Raw genomic sequence first — 10,750 nt, 5'->3', positions numbered from 1 at the left:
AGAGGAATCACACTGTGCTCTGGCGTCCACATTTGTGTTGAAATTTTAGGTTGTTAACAGCACCAGTTAGTTTGATTAGTTGTTCTAAGCCTCCTGGAGCTTTTTAGAAAAGACTCTCTCTTCAGCATGACAGCTAACCCTTAGCATACTTGACAGGTTCTGTCAGAAAGAGCCGCAAGCGTCATAGCAACAGCCTTGACAACGATACATTGATTGACATAAATACAGACAAATCAGTGTTGAATTCAGACGTGTGGTGCATTGTTTATGTTTTTATATTGAGTTAGGTAATACTGAGTGGGACAGCACATGATAAATGTCTATGTAAGTGCTGAAAATAAATATAATAATTATTCGTATTATAGTATTATAATTATTATTTTAATTGTGGTGAAAACTGGGACAATTTGGTAGTGAATGTTGAAAGCCGGGACATTTTAGAGTTTTACAGATATTTGTTTGGGACTCGGGACACCCAGCTTGAAACCGGGACAATCCCAGACAAAACAGGGCATCTGTTCACTGTAGGTACAGTACCTCAGTACTGGTACAGTACTTCATTGAATATTGTCAGAACACTAATAAGGGGGGACTGATTAGTTGAAATTTGAATAAGATGGTGTCTAAACACAAAAAACATTATTGTGATCAAATGATAACTAACTATATAACCAAATATACATTAACTGTGTGTCTTTGTTGTGCATCATAACCTAGAAGAGGTGTCCATAGTCTTTACACCATACAGAGATGGCCGACCTGCAGCCAAAAAGAGGACAGCACCTCCGTGGTTAACCAAAGCATCATGCACCTCCACATACACACACAAGTTTTTCTGTATGAGTAGCAGAAAGGACTGCCAAGTGCCCTCATCATCTTATAAAGAGGAGCTCACAGCTGCTGGAATGGGGGAGCGCAAAATAGTATTCCCAGGTAAGTTTAATAAGCCACTTTTAAGCTTAAGTATCTAACATGTTCAGGAGAGATTTGATTAAAGTTTTGGTTTTGTGTCTTTCAGCATTGTTGAAGTTTTAAGCATTGATTTATTACTCAACATGTTGTTGTTGGAATAAAGCCACCAGGAAAGTCCATCAGGAAATCTTTAGTTAAATAGCAAATATAATTCACTGCTCATAACCTTCCTACCTCTTTCTGTTAATAATTTTTGCAGTGCTGGGGATTTCTCCGTGCAGGTGGTCCACCACTGTCCCAAACTCCCGGAGCATGGCACTAATGGTTTTGGCATTCTCCATTCACATAAATGAAACAGTTAGCATAGCTTAAACGTTTTGCTATTAACTACCAAATCTATCAAATGGACCCTACTTTGTTAGAAAGCTTGATAATCCACTAACTAACAAACTAGGTTAGACCACCAAAATCTGTGTTTTTATTTAACTATACCTCCCGGAGTATGGCTCTAATTGTTTTAGCATCTTTCATTCACTTACATGAAATGGTTAGCATTAGCTTTGCTATACTACACTTTAGAGCTACTTATCCACTCCATGATTAATACAGATTAATGGGGTGGTGTACCCCAGTCTCCTAGTTAGCTGCACACAGTATCTTTCAAACCATGTCAGGCTAATTTGAATTCACAGGATCATAAGTGTTGTGAAGTCAGTGTCAAGTAGTGAGTGGAACAGGTGGACCCAAATGCAGGACATGGCAGGCAGGCAGGCAGGATCAGATGCAGAATATTTAATGATAAACATGAAACACTGAGACACAGGAACAGGGACCATTAACCATAACCGCAGACAACTCAACAAAGACTGAACTGAAAACTGGACTACAAATACATAAGGTCTGATTACAGCTGAACACAGGTGAGTGAAACAGGCATGGAAAACTCAAGACAGACTCATCAGCCAGACATTTCTCCGTTCTCTGTTAAAGAGCGTGTGTTGTTTCTAACTTCGGGGCTAACCCCCTTCAATAGAGGAGTATTTTCTTTGTCTTGAGGAGCCACAGCACTTCTTAAACTGACAAACTGTAGTCTGTATTGTACATTTACTGCCAGATTGACAACTTACTGCTAAACTTTTCCTCTGCTCCGCACGTGTTTACGTCATGTTTCAGCCACTCGCTCTCTGTGCTTGCGCAACTACAGATGCACATTTACACACACATACACACACGCACTGCCTTATTCCTTAACAGAGTTACACGACTCTTGTACCTTTCACATAGATGTCCTTTGAAGAACGAAGAGAGGGAGGATGACTAAAAAAAATCCACATGGTGTTGTTGTGCTCACACAGTGTACGAGTGAAAATCATTAGTAGCCTGTTGATATTAATGATCGTCTCAAATTTTAGCAGCAGTGCTCATAATTTTGCAGTGGCGGTGCACCGCTGCTGAATGAATATAGGGGAAACACTGGTGTAAACATGGGCCTTGTTTCTTGACAGTGACTGATCTTACAGGTTAACAGCATTGTCTAAGAGCAATTCTTTGAAAATTCTTTAATTTCTAAAAGCTTTTCCCAAAACAGTACTTAGCGAGACAGTGCACCAAGCACGTCACTCTTAACATTTCTGTGGTTCTAAAAGAATTATGAATTATCTTTTCATGACAACAGTTTTCTGCAAGTTGCACCATATATATTACAAATACATAAAACAATACAGAGAAATTACACAAACAGCATTTCATAATATTGGAAGAATCACATTGATTAATTACTGATTAATTCAGGACTTTTTGGTATTCACGTGTATTTAACATACACAGCTACAATCTGAGGTGTTGTAAATATGCATAGTGTCTCAAATTGACGTTCCTCTGAGAAGCAACTTAAGACTTTAGCAGCATTTGATTAGGACCTTGACATCTAGGACATAATCATGAATTTTCATATAACATAACACAATATAGATAACTTGGCACCTCCCAACCCCCCATATAATAATAATTAGATTTACAATAAAAGTAAAATGTATGTTCTGTAGCAGAAGGGGCTAAAGCCAACTCTAAAAATGTAAGAACTAACAGTAACCTTATAATATATATGTGGTTACCCTAGAAAACTAAGGATCATTTATGGCATGTGACACCTTTTAGATCATGATCCAGTAACTGGTCTTTCATATTTGTCTGTTTTTTCCTTTCAAATATCATTTTTAGAATGGAAAGCTGCAAAGGATCCAGAAAGGGCAGCTGGGATCTACAGAAGACATTTACTGAAACATTCAAGAGCATGAAAGCTGTAATGGACATGCAAGCCCTGAGGAGAAAGAGCGTGTGGTTGTGGTTTTCTACAAGAAAAATAACATCAACCAGGCCAGTCCATTTTCTGTGTTTGAAAGGCTATTACTTGTACTATCTCATACTATGTAATACTTTGCTGTATATTTTGGAGGGCGTATTCAAAAACATTCTGAGAGTTCTCTATGATAACCCTGAACCTAAAAACTCAACACAAGAAGTCTCGACTCAGGAGAAATTTAGAAAATGTCTCATAGGAATTCTAAGCAAGGAATGGGCAATATCTTTAATTTATCTCAGTGAGGAGTAATTGTTCACCCTGTTGCCATAAAGTCACTGACAACGGACATGTGGGATTGTTACTTCCTAAGATCCTTAAGTAACTTGAGCCTGTGGTCCTGCTCTACCACAATGCAGTACTACATCATGTTATTAGTTCTGAGATTCTTAAAAAAGGGCCAAATCAGTGCATCTAATACACAAAAAAACCTGTGTTAATGCCAGTGGTAAAGTGAAGTGAAAGGGGTGGGAGGTTACTACTTTATTACAGGGGTCAGTAAGTGGCCTCTTCAAATACAAATGACCTATAATGTTTCAAAGTTATTCATTCCAAAAAATTAAATGCAGCTGATTTCTCCTCTTTAAGAGGGTGTCATGTACCCACACAGATCACCATTTCCCTGTGTCCAACATACTATTTGGGAACAGCCTCTAACCCTCATCAGAGCCAGAGCAAGTGCCCTCCACCTGTCCATCTTTTAATGCAGATGTTTATTCACTAGGTAAGGTAACTAGCTACTAACTAGTTAACTATTTAAAAAATTAAATGTACAGATCGGTGAGTTTACTTAACAGCAAAATAACAATTAGGCTAAGGATGGGTGATTTGCCTAGCAACAGTAAAAAAAAAAAAAAGACGCTGCAAGCTGCTCTTGTTTTACATTGTAGGCTTCAACAAAAAAGGCTGTGTGGTGCCGTTGTCCCGTTTTGCAACTTGCAAAAAGTGCTCCATTTGATTGGGGCCTTAAACTGGGTACGAAACTTAATGACTATATTACATCTATAATGTACAGTAATAAATACTACATAGTCCATTTGTTTTGTGCCTGTTTTGACAAAAGGTCTTGAAAAAGTCTCTTTTTGCGTAGGGCTATATTCTTCTTCTCCTCATTCTCCTCTTGCTATTGCTGTTATATCCTATTGCATATACTATACTGAAGCTCCAAAGAATCCAACTCTGAAGACATTTTGAACACACATTTCCTTTGCCTATTCTAGTATTGGCTATAGAGAAATCTCCTTCCTCTTGTTTTCATTTCCTCATTTTTCCAATTCATCTTCTTCTTCCACAACATCTCAATTTGCCCATCCCTATCCCATTGCTGTGCAGCAACTAGAACTCCAGTTGTTATTGTGGAAAAATTTACATTTGCAGTGACAAGCTTGTGCAGATCATTTAATAGTTTTTCCAAAGTAAATGGTTTTATTGCTAATCCGACAAAAAATTATAAAACTATATGTTTGATTTAATTTCTACATGTTAAACTATGTTTTACCGATAGTTGGATATGGATCATCATTTTCAGGTAATCACTCGAAGGATTCGTCAGATCAAGCAGCTGAAAAAAGGCCTTAAAGACAGGGGAGTTATGCAACTCCTCAAGGACAGACCAGAGACTGTTTCCATTTTTTTCCCCCGTTCCTTGAGCTTGGTGGGCATACTCGAGGTACAATGTCCACAAGCTACATTATTAATCCTATCCTATTCTTTACAATGTTTGGTAGTATCACCTAAGATATAGTCAGTGAGTTATTTCAGAGTTTACATGCCATCCATTCTGATATTTTTGTGTCTATCTTTGTATTTATGCAGATGATTCTTGAAAGAATCATTTTGCTTTCAAATGATTCCTCTGACCGTGAGCAGGAGTGCAACATGGAAAAGCAGTGCTCCACTCTCGCATTTTTCCGGCAGTATGTGGAAAATGGTGAGTTTCATAACATGTCATGTAAGAAGTAGGCCTGCTTCCATACTGGTTCACATGACCCTGAATGTTCCTATTTAAAAATGTAAAGTGACATGTTTTATGCCATGCCATGTTTTAACACAGATCGCCATCTATCCATCCAAATAGTTTTGGTGTGATTTGCAGAGGTTAAATCAATCTGTCATAAATATGTTTTCCATCAGCTCAATACAGTGTTTGCCACTGTATTGAGGCGGCTGTGGCTCTGGAGGAATAGCGGGTCGTTCACCAATCGAAAGATTGGTGGTTTGATTCCTGGCTCCTCCAGTCCGCATGTTGAAGCGTCCTTGGGCAAGATACTGAACCCCAATTTGCTCCCTGTGAATGTGTGTGTGAGTGATTAGATTCTACTGATGTGCAGGCTGGCACCTTGTATGGCTGCCCCTGCCATCTGCATATGAATGTGTGTGAATAAGTGAATGTGGCTTGTAGTGTAAAAGCACTTTAAGTGGTCAGAAGACTAGAAAGGTGCTATATAAGTGTAGTCTATTTACCATTGTTTGGCAATGGTACTCAATGATTAGCAGTTTTCTTTATTGTGCTCAAAGCACAAAAAAAGACATATGAACTATTCTGAAGAATTTATAAAACTTTTCTCAAAACTGTTCACAACTGAAAGGCACTCAGAGTCCAATAGTCCACTCTATAATATGCAAATTTCCAACCGCAACCACAAAGCCTAGATTTGGTCATTTTTCCTGACACTGTTCATTGCAAGGGCCATTGGAAATTTGAAAATCCAACTAACTATTTTATAGTTTCTGGCTGTGATAAACGGTGTAACTTTGGTGATTCCTGATCCGGATCTGCTCCTAAATGTAATGGGTTCTCCCTTGACCCATGCTACACCCTTCCACCCACTTTCATGAAAATTAGCCTAGTAGTTTTTGCACAATCCTGCTGACAAACAGAGACAAGCAAATTGCACCATAACCTCGTTGGCAGAGGTCATGGGTTAGGTGCATTATCATAACTGTCAGCGTCAATACTTTTATTCATCGACTGTGGCCCTAAAATGTGGTAGTTAATGGCAAAGGTCTCTTTTTAAATTGAATTGGCTTTTCTGGAACTGATGTAAGCTATGTTTTGTGTGTGTGTAGTACTTTTCCCATGTTGTTGGTTGGCTGTAGTGTGATTAAAATAATTGAGATTTGTACAAAGTACAGACCAAATTGGATTTTAGTAAAAAACACGCTTTCTTTTAATATGTTGAAATGTTGTCTCTTTTTAAATTTTCCATAGCCAGTTCGGAGAACTTGAAAGACCTCCTCAAGTTCCTACAAATTCCTGGACATCATACAGCCTACAAGGACTTCAAACAAGCTCTTGAAGCAGCTATTTGTGCAGCCAACATTGGATTTGGGTTTATCTAGCTACTCAAGGGACAGTTGCAAGGACTGTTATTTGTCCTCTTTATGCAGCAGTGCTACATGTTCATTTTCACTCAGTACATTAACATGAACTTGGCTACATGTACAGTTACTATTACAATGTTGGCCATTAAATTGCAGGGACAGAACAAATGATTTGGTATAGTTTTTAGCAATGTGTCAGCAAGACCATTGGCTTTGACACATAGAAGAGGTGTTTCTGTTTTTGAAATTGATTGTGGTTCTTAACATTCCAGGTGCTTGTTATAGTTTCCTTTGGGTGTTACTGAGGATACTAAAAAAAATATTGTTTGCAAAGCACTGTTAATGTGTTGCTTATGTAGAGTGCTAATGATTTGCTAATGATGATGTGCTAATGATAGTTGTAACAATACATTTAGGACTGATGAGGCATAATCCAAACTCATTTATCCTGTTCTGTGCATAAGTTTAACAAGAGGTCACCAGTACAAAACTAATACCAGGAGCAGACACTGAAGTGCCAAGTGTCTGCAGGTTATTATTTCAAGCAAAACCTGCACCAGGTAAATTCTCCTATCGGTTCCTTCTCCATAGCGCAAGCTTTGTTAATAAGTATAATCACTTGTTATAGAATCTGATTGAAAGAAAAACCTGCCAACTCTTTGACACTCCATGGCACAAGGTTAACTACACATAGTTAAAGATTGACTTTTTTTTTATGATGGAAATTCAGTCATGTCTGTGAATTGGTTGCTGATGCACCTCATTGCTGCAATGTGGAATATGGTGGACTTTTTTATTGCCTTGAATGTTGTTTTAGCTCAGTTAAACTCTCCTGAGCACGTTGATATAAAAATGTTGGAGCTGGAGTCTTCCTGTAACATAAATTCACGGCATTATTGTAGAATTATTAAGCCCCATCATTCACTGTTTTTTAAATTGATCACAGTGATGAGTGATGGCTAGTCAGTTGAATACACTAAAGTGCTCCCCCACCTGATCCTCTTGCATTTATAATTCTAAAGAAAAAAAGCTCAGAAAAATCCTCACAGCTTGCTTGTGAGACTTTGATATTGAAAGTTGAGCGACGTGACTATGGTGTTTGTCTATTGTGAAACTGTGGATGTATTGTCCAGATTATTGCAAGCAGAACCAGGGTATGTCCAAGATCCAGCTAAGCCACGGTAATTCAGCCTTGCAGAGTCCAACAGGCCAGAATGGACCTTTTCTTTGACAAACTACTCTCCGGTTCTAAGTTAATCACTCAGCAAATTGATTAATTAATCGGCCTCTCCTGTAGTATTTGTGTATTAGTTGATGCTTGTTGGTGATATTTCCACAATCTATTTTTGTCTCAGATCAATATACTATACTATAATATTGCGAGATATATTCCTGAGAGAAACATTTGGACTTCTTTTCTGTTTGGGTTCTTTCTGGCAATGATTAAGATCAAATGATAAATCATTCTCTTGATTATTATTTTTGTTTCTTTTAACATCTGGTTTAGTTTCCACTGCCTGTAAATTTAGCATCCTTTTTTTTTTAAGATTTAGGTAAGCTTACATTTTATTCATGCCGTGCTTTTTTTCCTTCATTTTTGGCTCAATCTTCTGCCGCTTGTTCAGCAGTTTTATAAGAGTTTTTTTTTAGTTTTATATGATCAAGACAGTCTTCGAGCACACCACCACCTCTTTTTTACAAGTTTTATAAGATTGTTTTAAAGAGTGTTATAATATTGTATTGGACACTATATGGACATAATTCACCTGTTCCTGTTGGTAGTGGGTGCATGGAAGGTTGTGTGATGTGTACTCGCACACTTCAAGGCATCTGTGGGCAGCCATCACAACAGCAGGGCCAGCTTGTTTTTAAGCGGAAGTTGTATCACCGCCATGTTATGTTTTTGTGTAGAAATTGCACACAGAAGTGTAGTCAGAAAGAGAAGCTGGTCGTCTCTTATTTCAACAACTGCCACAATATCACTGCTTATACTGTTACGTATACCTATTTCCACTTTTATTCAAATACAAATAATTTTGCTGCCTCAACAAATTAACAGTTAGATTTTTACAAAAACAACAGAAGAAATGACTAACTCTACATAATCATAACTGAATTACAGTAATAGCAGTTAACAAAAAACCTGTGGCTGTAAATTGGCAGCCAAATGAGCTGTCATATCTTTCTAATCTTCTAATATCTTTCTAATTTCAGCAGATCTGCCAAAGTAGAAGCAAATAACATAAAGCACAACAAATGTGTACTGTTGTTGTACAGTCATGTAAAGTCTGTTCATCTTTACTGGTTAAGATAAGATTACACTTTATTGATCCCCAAGGGGAAATTCAGGTGCCACAGCAGCAATTACAGGGACTACAAGCAAAATACGATAAGAAAAATAAAACAAGGTAATTATAGATCATATAAAAATATAAAAAACTGTATGAGATAAAATAATATACAAGATTCAATATAGTGTCAGTGTGACTGAGAGAGACAAAAAGTCCTGAGTCTGGTGGTTGTCCATTGATCCAGTGGGTACAGAATCCGCTGTGTATCTAACATCCAGCTTGTGCTGTGACCCAGTGAGCACTTCTGGAAACACTGTGGCAGACTGCTGATCCAAAGCTGTGACACCAAATGGTCCTTCACTGTGATGTTCAGGTGAAACATCTCTGTCTGCAGGGAGGAGGGCAGTGCAACAGAAAAATAGTGGAGCTTGTGTTAACCTCATACACTGCACTGCTTCAACAGTCTAACCCTGTATTAAATCAGGCCTATTACATTTTTAGACTAGAGTGTATTGGGTAATGTCCGTGTCCTATACAGATATGGAGTTACCCAAAACTTTCACCTGCCTTTATAATTGTGTATTCAGTGAAGTGACCTATAAACGTAATTTGATTTGATACATGATAATTCAATACTTAGAGGTTATGATGATACTCAGATGACAAAATGTGCAAGCTTTTCTAAATCAGGAGGGTTAGATATTATATTTGGATACTGAAATATGGCATAGTGGAAACAGTTAAACAGTCCCATCTATGGTTTCTTCCTCGTGTTTGACTTCAGGTGAGTAGTAACACAACACTGAACTGCAGTTTTAGCTGTGGTTGTTAAGACTTTCCACAGAAGATAGATTATGTCATGTTAATGACCCAGTGCCGCAGACCACTGTGGACTAGCAGAAGATCAGCTGAAAGCAGCCACGTCACCACGCCGGTGATGCTAGCACCAAACATTAACATATTAATGGTCAGTTCAATGAAGTAGAAAACTCCTTCATACATTAGGGACAACTATACAAATAGTCTGGCTAAAGAATAACCTGCAGCAGTCTATGCTATAAATCTTGTAATTAAATCTATAATTCCTTACAGTAACCATATACTGGCACTGGCACAGGTTCAACAGTATGAATTTGTAGCCACTCTACAGGGCTTTTCACACTGCATATTCTTAGCCCAGGGCTATCCTAGGCCAAGTGCAGTGTGAATATTTATATTACATATAAGGCTGTTTTTTTTTTAACTTCAAATATTAGGCATTAAAATTATTGAGTTGTTTTGCACTGACTCTTAGATTTCTAAAAATATGAGTTGTCTTTTAGATTTTGTATTGGATCTGGATTTATTCACCAATTTGTATTAGTGCCTAAAATTGTCATATGGTGTGACGTGAAAGTTATTGTATATAAAATGAAAATTGTGTATGCTCTTTCTTAAGTAACTCACTTTATATTTTTTTTTTTTATCTTAACTATCTTGAGAGCCAGCATTTCCTTGTGCAAATTCATTACATTTTGTATTATTTTTCTTAATCATTGCACAGAGTAAGATATCTGTCCTCAGTCTTTCAGTATATTTTAGATTAATTCTTATAAACCCTGTTATAAATATAACAAAATGCTTGTAACTCTTGCTGATACTGTTTTCCATGTCTTCCATTGAGATTTTTAGGATTAATCACTAAAAAAGCCTTTTTATTGTCACAATTTTGAATGTCACACCAAATGATACAGTGTCACACCATAGGATGAACCACACCACACCACACCACAATTTGTCAGTGCAAAAACGTGTATTATATGCATTTATCATTCAAACAAAAACACTTTAAGAAAAGTCACACCTAAGTGTGGAACATTGTACC

The 10,750-nt window shown here is 37.4% G+C and overlaps 2 long non-coding RNA genes across 2 annotated transcripts; both read left to right on the top strand.

Moving 5' to 3' along the window:
- The first annotated feature begins 669 nt into the window (after positions 1 to 669).
- Positions 670 to 3,283, top strand: LOC121891181. Its single transcript, XR_006094050.1, has 3 exons — positions 670 to 933; positions 1,172 to 1,236; positions 3,133 to 3,283. It is a non-coding gene; the product is annotated as an uncharacterized LOC121891181 (long non-coding RNA).
- A 110-nt stretch (positions 3,284 to 3,393) lies between these two features.
- LOC121891180 lies at positions 3,394 to 9,802 on the top strand. The gene is made up of 4 exons (XR_006094049.1): positions 3,394 to 3,995; positions 4,800 to 4,940; positions 5,087 to 5,201; positions 6,483 to 9,802. It is a non-coding gene; the product is annotated as an uncharacterized LOC121891180 (long non-coding RNA).
- Positions 9,803 to 10,750: the final 948 nt, after the last annotated feature.

The sequence above is a fragment of the Thunnus maccoyii genome, chromosome 23 (genome assembly GCF_910596095.1).
Source record: "Thunnus maccoyii chromosome 23, fThuMac1.1, whole genome shotgun sequence".
Taxonomy (NCBI): Eukaryota; Metazoa; Chordata; class Actinopteri; order Scombriformes; family Scombridae; genus Thunnus; species Thunnus maccoyii.
The sequence above is the reverse complement of the archived record's forward strand: the minus strand, read 5'-3'. Positions and strand labels throughout refer to the sequence as shown.